The 15107-nt window shown below is 37.6% G+C and overlaps 1 long non-coding RNA gene across 1 annotated transcript in view; it reads left to right on the top strand.

Moving 5' to 3' along the window:
- The window catches only part of LOC137756227 (uncharacterized), a 102453-nt gene extending 90637 nt beyond the window's left edge, over positions 1–11816 (top strand). The window contains exon 3 of the long non-coding RNA XR_011072220.1: positions 11754–11816. This is a non-coding gene — a long non-coding RNA (uncharacterized lncRNA). The remainder of the gene's footprint in view (positions 1–11753) is intronic.
- The last annotated feature ends 3291 nt before the right edge of the window (positions 11817–15107 follow it).

Below are 15107 nucleotides of genomic sequence, written 5' to 3'. Positions count from 1 at the left end.
AATCCTTTTTTTAATTCATTGTGGTAAAATGTCACCACAATGCATTTTATATATGTCTTCTTTGTTTACCTTGTTTGGCACTTCTCTTTCCATCTGAAGACTAATACCTTTTATCATTTGGGGGGAATTATCTTCTATTATTGATTTATTAACTTCCTCTTCTCTATACTTTCTGGTCTTTTGGAATTCCTGTTACATGGATGTTGAACTTCTGGACCTAATCTCCATATCTATTATTGCTTTATCAAAATTTCTATTTCTTTTTCATTTTGCACTGTTTTGTGAGAATCTTTTAGTTTGATGTTATAAACCACATTTTTTTCTCTTCTGCTGTTCCATAATGCTGTTACAGAGATCCATTGCATTCTTTGTCTTTATTCCCTTTTATTTCTGTAGTTTCCAGGGCTTATCATTTTTTTTAACATCTTTATTGGAGTATAATTGCTTTACAATGGTGTGTTAGTTTCTGCTTTATAACAAAGTGAATCAGCTATACATATACATGTATCCCCATATCCCCTTCCTCTTGTGTCTCCCTCCAACCCTCCCTATCCCACCCCTCTAGGTGGTCACAAAGCACCGAGCTGATCTCCCTGTGCTATGTGGCTGCTTCCCACTAGCTATCTATTTTACATTTGGTAGTGTATATATGTCCATGCCACTCTCTCACTTTGTCCCAGCTTACCCTTCCCCCTCACCGTGTCCTCAAGTCCATTCTCTACGTCTGCATCTTTATTCCTGTCCTGCCCCTAGGTTCTTCAGAACCTTTTTTTTTTTTTAGTTTCCATATATATGTGTTAGCATACAGTATTTGTTTTTCTCTTTCTGACTTACTTTACTCTGTACGACAGACTCTAGGTCCATCCACATCACTACAAATAACTCAATTTTGTTTCTTTTTATGGCTGAGTAATATTCCATTGTATATATGTGCCACATCTTCTTTATACATTCATCTGTCGATGGACACTTAGGTTGCTTCCATGTCCTGGCTATTGTAAATAGAGCTGCAATGAACATTGTGGTGCATGACTCTTTTTGAATTATGGTTCTCTCAGGGTATATGCCCAGTAGTGGGATTGTTGGGTCAGATGGTAGTTCTATTTTTAGTTTTCTAAGGAACCTCCATACTGTTCTCCATAGTGGCTGTATCAATTTACATTCCCACCAACAGTGCAAGAGGGTTCCCTCTTCTCCACACCGTCTCCAGCATTTATTGTTTGTAGATTTTTTGTTGATGGCCATTCTGACTGGTATGAAGTGATAGCTCCCTATAGTTTTGATTTGCATTTCTCTAATGATTAGTGATGTTGAGCATCCTTTCATGTGTTTGTCAGTAACTGTATATTTTCTTTGGAGAAATGTCTATTTAGGTCTTGTGCCCATTTTTGGATTGGGTTTTTTGTTTTTTTGATATTGAGCTGCATGAGCTGCTTGTATATTTTGGAGATTAATCCTTTGTCAGTTGCTTCATTTGCAAATATTTTCTCCCATTCTCAGGGTTGTCTTTTCATCTTGTTTATGGTTTCCTTTGCTGTGCAAAAGCTTTTAAGTTTCATTAGGTCCCATTTGTTTATTTTTGTTTTTATTTTCATTTCTCTAGAAGGTGAGATAAAAAGGATCTTGCTGTGATGTATGTCATAGTGTTCTGCCTATGTTTTCCTCTAAGAGTTTTATAGTGTCTGGTCTTACATTTAGGTCTCTCTTCCATTTTGAGTTTATTTTTGTGTATGATGTTAGGGAGTGTTCTAATTTCATTCTTTTACATGTAGCTGTCCAGTTTTCCCAGCACCACTTATTGAAGAGACTGTCTTTTCTCCATTGTATATCCTTGCCTCCTTTGTCATAGATTAGTTGACCATAGGTGCGTGGGTTTATCTCTGGGCTTTCTATCTTGTTCCATTGATCTATGTTTCTGTTTTTGTGCCAGTACCATATTGTCTTGATGACTGTAGCTTTGTAGTATAGTCTGAAGTCAGGGAGTCTGATTCCTCCAGCTCCGTTTCTTTCCCTCAAGACTGCTTTGGCTATTCGGGGCCTTTTGTGGCCCCATATAAATTTTAAGATTTTTTTGTTCTAGTTCCATAAAAAATGCCATTGGCAATTTGATAGGGATTGCATTGAATCTGTAGATTGCTTTGGGTAGTATAGTCATTTTCACAATGTTGATTTTTCCAACCCAAGAACATGGTATATCTCTCCATCTGTTGGTATCATCTTAAATTTCTTTCATCAGTGTCTTATAGTTTTCTGCATACAGGTCTTTTGTCTCCCTAGGTAGGTTTATTTCCTAGGTATTTTATTCTTTTTGTTGCAATGGTAAATGGGAGTGTTTCCTTAATTTCTCTTTCAGATTTTTCATCATTAGTGTATAGGAATGCAAGAGATTTCTGTGCATTAATTTTGTATCCTGCAACTTTACCAAATTCATTGATTAGCTCTAGTAGTTTTCTGGTGGCATCTTTAGGATTCTCTATGTATAGTATCATGTCATCTGCAAACAGTGACTGTTTTACTTCTTCTTTTCCAATTTGTATTCTTTTTATTTCTTTTTCTTCTCTGATTGCCGTGACTAGGACTTCCAAAACTATGTTGAATAATAGTGGTGAGAGTGGACGTCCTTGTCTTCTTCCTGATCTTAGAGGAAATGCTGTCAGTTTTTCACCATTGAGAATGATGTTTGCTGTGGGTTTGTCGTATATGGCCTTTGTTATGTTGAGGTAGGTTCCCTCTATGCCCACTTTCTGGAGAGTTTTTATCATAAATGGGTGTTGAATTTTGTCAAAAGCTTTTTCTGCATCTATTGAGATGATCATATGGTTTTTCTTCTTCAATTTGTTAATATGGTGTATCACATTGACTGATTTGCGTATATTGAAGAATCCTTTCATCCCGGGGATAAATCCCACTTGATCGTGGTGTATGATCCTTTTAATGTGTTGTTGGATTCTGTTTGCTAGTATTTTGTTGAGGATTTTTACATCTATATTCATCAGTGATATTGGTCTGTAATTTTCTTTTTTTGTAGTATCTTTCTCTGGTTTTGGTATCAGGGTGATGGTGGACTCGTAGAATGAGTTTCGGAGTGTTCCTTCCTCTGCAGTATTTTGGAAGAGTTTGAGAAGAATGGGTGTTAGCTCTTCTCTAAATGTTTGACAGAATTCACCTGTGTAGCCATCTGGTTCTGGACTTTTGTTTGTTGGAAGATTTTTAATCAGTTTCAATTTCATTACTTGTGATTGGTTTGTTTATATTTTCTATTTCTTCCTGGTTCAGTCTTGGAAGGTTATACCTTTCTAAGAATTTGTCCATTTCTTCCAGGTTGTCCATTTTATTGGCATAGAGTTGCTTGTAGTAGTCTCTTAGGACGCTTTGTATTTCTGCGGTGTCTGTTGTAACTTCTCCTTTTTCATTTCTAATTTTATAGATTTCAGTCCTCTCTCTCTTTTTCTTGATGAGTCTGGCTAATGGTTTAATCAATTTTGTTTATCTTCTCAAAGAACCAGCTTTTAGTTATATTGATCTTTGCTATTATTTTCTTTGTTTCTATTTCATTTATTTCTGCTCTGATCTTTATGATTTCTTTCCTTCTGCTAACTTTGGGTTTTGTTTGTTCTTCTTTCTCTAGTTCCTTTAGGTGTAAGGTTAGATTGTTTATTTGAGATGTTTCTTTTTTTTTTTTTTTTTTGAATCTATGATATATGGCATTTATTGAGTGCCTTTTATATACCAGGTTCTGTTTTGAGATGTTTCTTGTTTCTTGAGGTATGCTTGTATAGCTATAAACTTCCCTCTTAGAACTGCTTTTGCTGCATCCCATAGGTTTTGGATCGTCGTGTTTTAATTGTCATTTGTCTCTAGGTATTTTTTGATTTCCTCTTTGATTTCTTCAGTGATCTCTTGGTTATTTAGTAACATATTGTTTAGCCTCCATGTGTTTGTGGTTTTTACGTTTTTTCCCCTGTAATTGATTTCTAATCTCATAGCATTGTGGTCAGAAAAGATGCTTGATATGATTTCAATTTTCTTAAATTTACTGAGGCTTGATTTGTGACCCAAGATGTGATCTATCCTGGAAAATGTTCCATGAGCACTTGAGAAGAAAGTGTAATCTGTTGTTTTTGGATGGAATGTCCTATAAATATCAATTAAATCTATCTGGTCTACTGTGTCATTTAAAGCTTCCGATTCCTTATTTATTTTCATTTTGGATGATCTGTCCATTGGTGTAAGTGAGGTGTTAAAGTCCCCCACTATTATTGTGTTACTGTCGATTTCCCCTTTTATAGCTGTTAGCAGTTCCCTTATGTGTTGAGGTGCTCCTATGTTGGGTGCATATATATTTAAAATTGTTATATCTTCTTCTTGGATTGATCCCTTGATCATTATGTAGTGTCCTTCCTTGTCTCTTGTAACATTCTTTATTTTAAAGTCAATTTTATCTGATATGAGTATAGCTACTCCAGCTTTCTTTTGATTTCCATTTGCATGGAATATCTTTTTCCATCCCCTCACTTTCAGTCTGTATGTGTCCCTAGGTCTGAAGTGGGTCTCTTGTAGGCAGCATATATATGGGTCTTGTTTTTGTATCCATTCAGCAAGCCTGTGTCTTTTGGTTGGAGCATTTAATCCATTCACGTTTGGGGTAATTATCAATATGTATGTTCCTGTGACCATTTTCTTAATTGTTTTGGGTTTGTTTTTGTAGGTCCTTTTCTTCTCTTGTGTTTCCCACTTAGAGAAGTTCCTTTAGCATTTGTTGTAGAGCTGGTTTGGTGGTGCTGAATTCTCTTAGCTTTTGCTTGTCTGTAAAGCTTTTGATTTCTCCATCGAATCTGAATGAGATCCTTGCCGGGTAGAGTAATCTTGGTTTTAGGTTCTTCCCTTTCATCACTTTAAGTATATTTTGCCAGTCCTTTCTGGCTTGTAGAGTTTCTGCTGAGAAATCAGCTGTTTACGTTATGGGAGTTCTCTTGTATGTTATTTTTCGTTTTTCCCTTGCTGCTTTCAATAATTTTTCTTTGTCTTTAATTTTTGCCAGTTTGATTACTATGTGTCTCGGTGTGTTTCTCCTTGGGTTTATCCTGTATGGGGCTCTCTGCGCTTCCTGGACTTGGGTGGCTATTTCCTATCCCATGTTAGGGAAGTTTTTGACTATAATCTCTTCAAATATTTTCTCGGGTCCTTTCTCTCTCTCTTCTCCTTCTGGGACCCCTATAATGCAAATGTTGTTGCGTTTAATGTTGTCCCAGAGGTCTCTTAGGCTGTCTTCATTTCTTTCATTCTTTTTTCTTTATTCTGTTCCGCAGCAGTGAATTCCACCATCCTGTCTTCCAGGTCACTGATCTATTCTTCTGCCTCAGTTATTCTGCTACTGATTCTTTTTGTGTAGTTTTCATTTCAGTTATTGTATTGTTCATCTCTGTTTGTTTGTTCTTTAATTCTTCTAGGTCTTTGTTAAACATTTCTTGCATCTTCTCAATCTTTGCCTCCATTCTTTTTCTGATGTCATGGATCTTCTTCACTATCATTATTCTGAAATCTTTTTCTGGATGGTTGCCTATCTGCACTTCATTTAGTTGTTTTTCTGGGGTTTTATCTTGTTCCTTCATCTGGTACATTGATCTCTGCCTTTTCACATTGTCTATCTTTCTGTGAATGTGGTTTTCTTCCACAGGCTGCAGAACTGTAGTTCTTCTTGCTTCTCCTTTCTGCCCTCTGGTGGATGAGGCTATCTAAGAGGCTTGTGCAAGTTTCCTGATGGGAGGAACTGGTGGTGGGGAGAGCTGACTGTTGCTCTGGTGGGCAGTGCTCAGTAAAACTTTAATCCGCTTGACTGCTGATAGGTGGGGCTGGGTTCCCTCCCTGTTGGTTGTTTGGCCTGAGGCGACCCAACATTGGAGCCTACCTGGGCTCTTTGGTGGGGCTAATGGCGGACTGTGGGAGGGCTCACGCCAAGGAGTACTTCCCAGAACTTCTGCTGCCAGTGTCCTTGTCCCCATGGTGCACCACAGCCACCCCTGCCTCTGGAGGAGACCCTCCAACACTAGCAGGTAGGTCTGGTTCAGTCTCCTCTGGGGTCACTGCTCCTTCCCCTGGGTCCTGATGCCCACACTACTTTGTGTGTGCCCTCCTAGAGTCTCTTTTTCCTCCAGTCCTGTCGAAGTCCTGCAGTCAAAGCCCGCTAGCCTTCAAAGTCTGATTCTCTAGGAATTCCTCCTCCCATTGCCGGACCCCCAGGTTGGGAAGCCTGACGTGAGGCTCAGCACCTTCACTCCAGTGGGTGGACTTCTGCAGTATAAGTGTTCTCCAGTCTGTGAGTCACCCACCCAGCAGTTATGGGATTTGATTTTACTGTGATTGTGCCCCTCCTACCATCTCATTGTGGCTTTTCCTTTGTCTTTGGATGTGGGGTATCTTTTTTGGTGAGTTCCAGTGTCTTCCTGTCGATGATTGTCCAGCAGCTATTTGTGATTCTGGTGTTCTCGCAAGAGGGAGTGAGAGCACATCCTTCTACTCCGCCATCTTGGTTCAAGGCCCTATGATCCTTTTAATGTGCTGTTGGATTCTGTTTGCTAGTGTTTTGTTGAGGATTTTTGCATCTATGTTCATCAATGATATTGGCCTGTAGTTTTCTTTCTTTGTGACATCTTCGTCTGCTTTTGGTATCAGGGTGATGGTGGCCTCGTAGAGTGAGTTTGGGAGTGTTCCTCCCTCTGCCATATTTTGGAAGAGTTTGAGAAGGATAGGTTTTAGCTCTTCTCTCAATGTTTGATAGAATTCGCCTGTGAAACCATCTGGTCCTGTGCTTTTGTTTGTTGGAAGATCTTTAATCACAGTTTCAATTTCAGTGCTTCTGATTTGTCTGTTTATATTTTCTATTTCTTTCTGGTTCAGTCTCCAAAGGTTGTGCTTTTCTAAGAATTTGTCCATTTCTTCCAGGTTGTCCATTTTATTGGCATAGAGTTGCTTGTAGTAATCTCTCATGATCCTTTGTATTTCTGCAGTGTCAGTTGTTACTTCTCCTTTTTCTTTTCTAATTCTATTCATTTGAGTCTTCTCCCTTTTTTTCTTGATGAGTCTGGCTAATGGTTTATCAATTTTGTTCACCTTCTCAAAGAACCAGCTTTTAGTTTTATTGATCTTTGCTATTGTTTCCTTCATTTCTTTTTCATTTATTTCTGATCTAATCTTTATGATTTCTTTCCTTCTGCCAACTTTGGGGTTTTTTGGTTCTTCTTACTCTAATTGATTTAGGTGTAAGGTTAGGTTGTTTATTTGAGATGTTTCTTGTTTTGTGAGGTAGGATTGTATTGCTATAAACTTCCCTCTTAGAACTGCTTTTGCTGCATCCCATAGGTTTTGGGTCATCGTGTTTTCATTGTCATTTGGTTGTAGGTACTTTTTATTTCCGCTTTGATTTCTTCAGTGATATCTTGTTTATTTAGTAGCTCATTGTTTACCCTCTCTGTGTTTGTATTTTTTACAGTTTTTTCCTGTAACTGATATCTAGTCTCATAGCGTTGTGTTCGGAAAAGATACTTGATACGATTTCAGTTTTCTTAAATTTACCAAGGCTTGTTTTGTGACCCAAGATATGATCTATCCTGGAGAATTTTCCACGTGCACTTGAGAAGAAAGTGTATTCTGTTGTTTTTGGATGGAATGTCCTATAAATATCAATTAAATTCATCTTGTTTATTGCATCATTTAAAGCTTGTGTTTCCTTATTTATTTTCATTTTGGATGATATGTCCATTGGTGAAAATAGGGTGTTAAAGTCCCCTACTATGATTGTGTTACTGTCGATTTCCCCTTTTATGGCTGTTAGCATTTGCCTTATGTATTGAGGTGCTCTTATGTTGGGTGCATAAATATTTACAATTGTTATATCTTCTTCTTGGATTGATCCCTTGATCATTATGTAGTGTCCTTCTTTGTCTCTTGTAATAGTCTTTATGTTAAAGTCTATTTTGTCTGATATGAGAATTGCTATGCCAGCTTTCTTTTGATTTCCATTTGCATGGAATATCTTTTTCCATCCCCTCACTTTCAGTCTGTATGTGTCCCTAGTTCTGAAGTAGGTCTCTTGGAGATAGCATATATACGTGTCTTGTTTCTGTATCCATTCAGCCAGTCTATGTCTTTTGGTTGGAGCATTTAATCCATTTACATTTAAGGTAGTTATCGATATGTATGTTCCTATTACCATTTTCTTAATTGTTTTTGGTTTGTTATTGTAGGTGTTTTCCTTCTCTTGTGTTTCCTGCCTAGAGAAGTTCCTTTAGCATTTGTTGTAAAGCTTGTTTGGTGGTGCTGAATTCTCTTAGCTTTTGCTTGTCTGTAAAGGTGTTAATTTCTCTGTCAAATCTGAATGAGATCCTTGCTGGGTAGAGTAATCTTGGTTGTAAGTTTTTCCCTTTCATCACTTTAAAAGTCCTGCCACTCCCTTCTGGCTTGCAGAGTTTCTGCTGAAAGATCAGCTGTTAACCTTATGGGGATTCCCTTTTATGTTATTTGTTGTTTTGCCCTTGCTGCTTTTAATATTTTTTCTTTGTATTTAATTTTTGATAGTTTGATTAATGTGTGTCTTGGCGTGTTTCTCCTTGGGTTTATCCTGTATGGGACTCTCTGCGCTTCCTGGACTTGATTGACTATTTTGTTTCCCATATTAGGACAGTTTTCAACTATAATCTCTTCAAATATTTTCTCAGTCCCTTTCTTTTTCTCTTCTTCTTCTGGGACCCCTATAATTCGAATGTTGGTGAGTTTAATGTTGTCCCAGATGTCTCAGAGACTGTCCTCAATTCTTTTCATTCTTTTTACTTTATTCTGCTCTGCGGTAGCTATTTCCACTATTTTATCTTCCAGGTCACTTATCCGTTCTTCTGCCTCAGTTATTCTGCTATTGATTCCTTCTAGAGAATTTTTAATTTCATTTATTGTGTTTTTCATCATTGTTTGTTTGCTCTTTAGTTCTTCTATGTCCTTGTTAAACGTTTCTTGTATTTTCTCCATTCTATTTCCAAGATTTTGGATCATCTTTACTACCATTATTCTGAATTCTTTTTCAGATAGACTGCCTATTTCCTCTTCATTTGTTTGGTCTGGTGGGTTTTTACCTTGCTCCTTCATGTGCTGTGTATTTCTCTGTCTTGTCATTTTGGTTAACTTACTGTGTTTGGGGTCTCCTTTTCACATGCTGCAGGTTCGTAGTTCCCGTTGTTTTTGGTGTCTGCCCCCAGTGGCTAAGGTTTGTTCAGTGGGTTGTGTTGGCTTCCTGGTGGAGGGGACTTGTGCCTGTGTTCGGGTGGATGAGGCTGGATCTTGTCTTTCTGGTGGGCAGGACCGCGTCCGGTGGTGTGCTTTGGGGTGTCTGTGAGCTTATTATGATTTTAGGCAGCCTCTCTGCTAATGGGTGGGGTTGTGTTCCTGTCTTGCTAGTTGTTTGACATAGAGTGTCCAGCACTGTAGCTTGCTGGTTGTTGAGTGGAGCTGGGTCTTAGCGTTGAGATGGAGATCTCTGGGAGAGCTTTCACCGTTTGATATTACGTGGAGCCGGGACGTCTCTGGTGGACCAATGTCCTGAACTCGGCTCTCCCACCGCAGAGGCACAGGCCTGACACCCGGCCGTAGCACCAAGACCCTGTCAGCCACACGGCAGGTTTGTTTTGCCCAATGTGCAGCAAGCCAAAATGGTGAGAGCCCATGTTTGCAGCAAAGTGAGGAGACGGGAGAGCAGGTCTCAAATCTGCTCCAAGAAGGCAAGGGGCTTGGGTGTTTATGGGATAAAGAATAAGGAAGCAGGGCTGTCTGAGGCACGGGGAATGGGGAAAGGTGGTTAGAAGCAGCTGCCATTGGTTTTGTTTTATGTCAGTATTTTCTTTGTTTATGGATCTGATAACTTCTCCTATTCTTCTGAGAACATTACTTATAGTTATTTTAAAATATTTTTTCATTTTCTATTATTTATTGTTTCTTCCAATTGTAGTTTTTCTGTTTATTAATTTTGGTTTCCTACATGATAACTGTTGTTTAAATATTAATTGGTGTTTCTTGCTTGTGTGCTTATCTTTGTTTTTGAGATTCCTTACTAGCCTCTCTATAGATGTTGTTTTTGTAAAGTAAAACCTGCCTCTGATATTGTGGGGAAGAATCATAACATGCTCTACATGGAGTGTGCCAGTAGTTTATCTTTTAGGTGTAGTAGCTAACTACTATTTACACTTATTCTGAGCAAAAGACAGCAGCAAAATTTGTACGCAGACTAAAGCATTATATAGGAACTGATCCCCAGAGGCACAGTTATCCAAAATGCTCTGAATACAGCTCTTCATTAATTATGCTAAAATTCCCTAAGGCTCCTTCTTGATCTTTATATCACTGATGCTGGTCTTGAAGATCTCTAAACCACTCTTGTTAACCCTGTGGTCTTCACATATATTTTGGACTGTGGTGTATTCTAGTTTTGGTTTTCTGACTATACTGGGCATGATTCTCAATCTAAAAACTCATGTGTGCTGCAACTATCACATTCTTTACTTCCTGTATATCAACTACCTACTTCTCTGAACTCTATATCCCTTGGTAATTATGGTGTGAATGTGTGTGTGTGTGTGTGTGTGTGTGTGTGTGTGTGAGAGAGAGAGAGAGGGAGGGAGGAGGGGAGAGAAGAGTATCATGATTATGATTCTGAGTCCCAGATCTGGTCATAACATCTTATCAGTGTCAACACATAAGAGCTGCAAGGGTCACTATATATAATCAGAATCAATATTAGGGTTTCCTAATTTACTTATTTGTAAAACCTATAGCCAGAGGAGCATGTAGGATCAACATAAGAAGGTTGCCCTAGTCACATATATGTAAAACCTATACCAGAATGTTGGGAATAACAGAGCTAATTGTGCCCTCAATCAGCATACCTAAGACAAATATGTTAAGGTTTTCTAAGTATAAGAACCCTGAAGGTGCATAGCTTGATGACACTTGTTCCCACTGAAGGACTATATGAGGGCCCTCCATTCTTCTAAGGCTTGAATATTGTCTCTGGCTGGATACTTGCTGCTGAAAACTGAGAGCTCTACCAGGCTGCCTGCATTAAATTGAAATCAGATCTCATGCCAGGCTGAAAATAATAACGCATTATAACAGTAATTATATCCAGCATAAGTCAAATAAATAAATTATAAATTACAATTACCCTTTTAAAAAATTGTGCTGTTTATTAAAGCTTGTACTTCCTCTATAATAATTCATTTTTCACATTTTTCATATTTTGTTTTTAAAGACCATGTGCACTAACAAACTAACCAAATAATAATATAAAATTATCTTCTTTTTTAGAGTGAAATACTGTAGTTGGTTCATAGTTTTTCAAAGCTCTTCCAATATGAAAATGATTCTATTACTGTTTAAAATGATTCTGTTATTGGTTAAAGTTGTTAATCAGTTAAACCAGAAAAATGGCTCCGTTCCCCATTTCTTCATTCTTTTCTTAGGGTACCTTTCTGTTACACTGCATTCTGATGATTGATATCCTTATCTCTCCCTGTCCTACTAGGCTATGAGCTCCTTTAGGAGATGGGTCCACTCTCACTGTTTTTGTATCCTTAGGGCCTAGCTCACTGCCTGAAGCATTATAGCCATTCATTAGGTACCCGGTGAATAATTGAATGAATAAATGATTAATTGCCAGCTCTATCTCAGTCAGTGAAAACTTACAAATTTATCAGTTATTTTTTCTTTTTCAGGAATAGCAACATTGATACTTCCTGATTCGTAAGAACTCTTCCAGTCATACAAAAGTCATAGCAACATAAAGGTAGGCAATTTTTTTTGCAGAAAACAGTCAGTTGAGATATACACAAGACTGCCTAAATGCCTTAAAATTACAACTAGGAAATATTAGTCCTCTAAATATCTAAAAGTAGAAGTTCCCTTTCTTTCCTCCTTTTTCAAAATACATACCTCATCTCATGCAAAGTGTTAAGCTGTTAAAGTTTCTAAATGAACAAGCTGAGAGAGAGAGTTCATAGTACAGGTATGATAAGAAACGCTGCATCCCACTGGTATTCTAATTTTAGCCTGTGGTGATTTCGTTTGGGGCTAGACTGCCTGGTTCTTTTTAATATGATCAGTGACAAGCTGTGGTCCATGCCCTAAATGTGTTTACAATCTAGTCAATTGGGGAGAATTCCTTTATTCAGTATTTCGTGAGTACCTGCTGCGTGCTAGGCTCTGTTCTAGGGCCTAGGCATATAGTAGTGAACAGAAATAGCCAAAAAGTCTCTGCCTCACAGAGCTCTCATACCTGGCTACATCTCATGCCTTGCCTCCTTCACTTAACTCACATTAAATTTTTTTCCACCTTTCTGGCCAGCCTACTTACAAGTAGGGCCCTGAATATTAATTCCTTTGGTGATTAAGAATTAGTAATAGAGTTTCCCTTTTGAGACAAGACCCCCTTTTCCCTTGATGATAAGAACATAAAATTGGATAAGTTGTCAAATAAATACTGAGTATTTGTTTTAGGAACCTTTTCTTTCTCCACTATCCCTTCTCTCCTAAGAAATAAGGCCCATCTGTAATCCACACAGATGGTGAACTCTGTCATTGCTCTGGTGTGATAGACTGACAACTGTAACCTTGGAATCATTTCATGAAGATTGGTGACATGGAGCTTCTGATTGTTCTTGTGGCTGCTCTCCTAACTTCAGGGGAATGAGTATAAATGAAGATGAGTAAGGAATACATCTTCACTATCCCTACCAGTGCAACATACTAAATTAGAGCTAAAATATTGGAATATGTGGAAGATGTAGTACAGGTACTGCAAGTTGGTTAGTATGTCAGGTAAAACACACACACACACACACACACACACACACACACACACACACACAACTATCTTTTATGGTCAAAGTGAGACTATGACCCTGTTGTCACTAATTATAAAGAACTGAGGATTTTTCTTATTTCCAATATTTTATTACTAAAATGTTCAAACATACAGAAAAGGTGAAAGAATTTTACAGTGAACACCCATATTCTCACCATCTATATTCTATAATTAACATTTTATTTAACTTTCTTTATCACACATTCCTCTATCTATCCATCCCTCTATCCATCCATCAATCTAGAACTGAGGATTTAAAGTACTTTGCCCAGGTTTACTCAAGGAATCAGGTGCACAAATAGACCTCCTGATTGCTAGACCCTTGCCCTATGCTTTGCCTTGAATTTAATCTCTTTCATTTGTCAAATTGAATTTAGTTTTCAAATACTGATAGCTTTGTAAAGACTAATCTTTTCTATTAAGCTCTTGCCTAATTAAAGGGGATTAACTTGGGTAGAAGACTTCTGATGATTTATTTATTTAAACATTCTTGTAATTGCTAGTATGTGTTCAGAAACTCAGATAAAACATGAATTTCATTCATCTTAATAATAAGATATGCTTATAATAATAATTCTATTAAATGTCATTTCTAATCCCTGAATTCTCTTGATTTAAACCAGGGAGATTCTATTGCTGCCAGCATCTTTTTGTGGACTGTACATGGTAAATTAATTATAAGATTTAAAACATGATTATCTCTATTCATATTTGACCTGATCTTTGTCCTTTTCACCCTTTCAATTTTCTTTTGTACAGTCAGTTCTTATTCACCTCAGTGATATCATTGAGTGTGAGGCATAACAGAAAGGATTAAACATGGAAAACTTTTTAAAAGATTATCAACTTCACATCCTAAAACATACTTATTATTTTTAACACATGAAATTTAAAATTTATGTGTAAAAGTAGTCAAGGAAATTGTATGGGCTTAGAGCCTCTCTTGCTCCCTTAAATAATTAGCATGGCTTAAAAAAAGCAAAATAAATGAGCAAATGGATTGAGTCAAAGACTTTTCCCAGGAGAATTTAAACCTTTAATTGTGGAGTATTTTGTTTTGTTTCCTGTTGTAGTGAAACCATAATATCTCTCTAGTAGAGCTAAGTGTTCAATTGCATCAGAAAAATAATAAAAAGCCATCTCAGTGAAAGTGTCTCAGAACTTCCCAAGTGTCTCAGAACTTCTTGAGAGCAAGAACGGCATCTTGTTCACTATTGTATACCCAGCACCTAGCACATACAGGATATAGTGGGTACTTAGTAAATATTGCTTGAATATTTTTAAATAAACAGAAAAATTCGATTCCTTCATATTCATGATTTTGCATGTGGTGCAAATTCATCCACAATGACTCTGTAGCTCTAGATAAGGAGTCTGGAAACTATGGCCCATGGGTTAAATATGGCCCACCACTTGTTTCTGTAAATAAAGTTTTATTGTAACACAGGTGTCAACTTTAAAAAAATGCACAATGTGAGAGTTGCGAGTTAAGTTTTATTTGGGGCAAAATGAGGACTGCAGCCCTGAAGAAAGCATTTCAGATAGCTCCGAGAAACTGCTCCAAAGAGGTAGGGGGGAAGGTCAATATATATGTGATTTTGGTGAAGGAGGAATACATGCAATCAAGCACTTATTTTGCAGAAGGTCTTGTGAGGGTTACTGCTAGTCACGAGGAGCAGACATCACCATGAAGAAATTTAGTACTTTTCTAGATAGAGGAGATGCAAGAATTCGGCTCATAAAATCAGCTCCTGAAAATATCTATCTGAAGACCTCTTCTGCCATATTTTCTCAGAGCACCGAGTGCCTCATACCTGATCTCCACCCTGAATTGCTTTCAGGGGATGTTGAAGGTCAGCAGCTGAAGCGGGACCTGATTTAATCCTTGTAGAGGTAGATGGCAAGTGCCAATTTGTAGTTGACTCAGGCATGCTCACTTTTCTACATGTTACCTATGGCTGCTTTCATACTACAACAGCAGAGTTTGTTGTGAAAGAGACTATATGGCCTGTGAATCCTAAGATACTTACTGTCTGTCCCTTTACAGAAAGTGTTTTCCAAATCTGCTCTAGGGGGTATGTTTAGGCAAAACTAAAGGGAGGCATTAGGGAAATGCAAATCAAAACTACAGTGAGTTACCACTTCACATCTTCCAGTATGCCTATAATTTATCTTTTAATGAAAATAACAAGTTTTGGCAAGAATG

This window comes from Eschrichtius robustus, chromosome X (assembly GCF_028021215.1).
Source record: "Eschrichtius robustus isolate mEscRob2 chromosome X, mEscRob2.pri, whole genome shotgun sequence".
Lineage (NCBI taxonomy): Eukaryota > Metazoa > Chordata > Mammalia > Artiodactyla > Eschrichtiidae > Eschrichtius > Eschrichtius robustus.
Note: the sequence above shows the minus strand (reverse complement) of the source record. Positions and strands in the feature narration are given on the sequence as shown.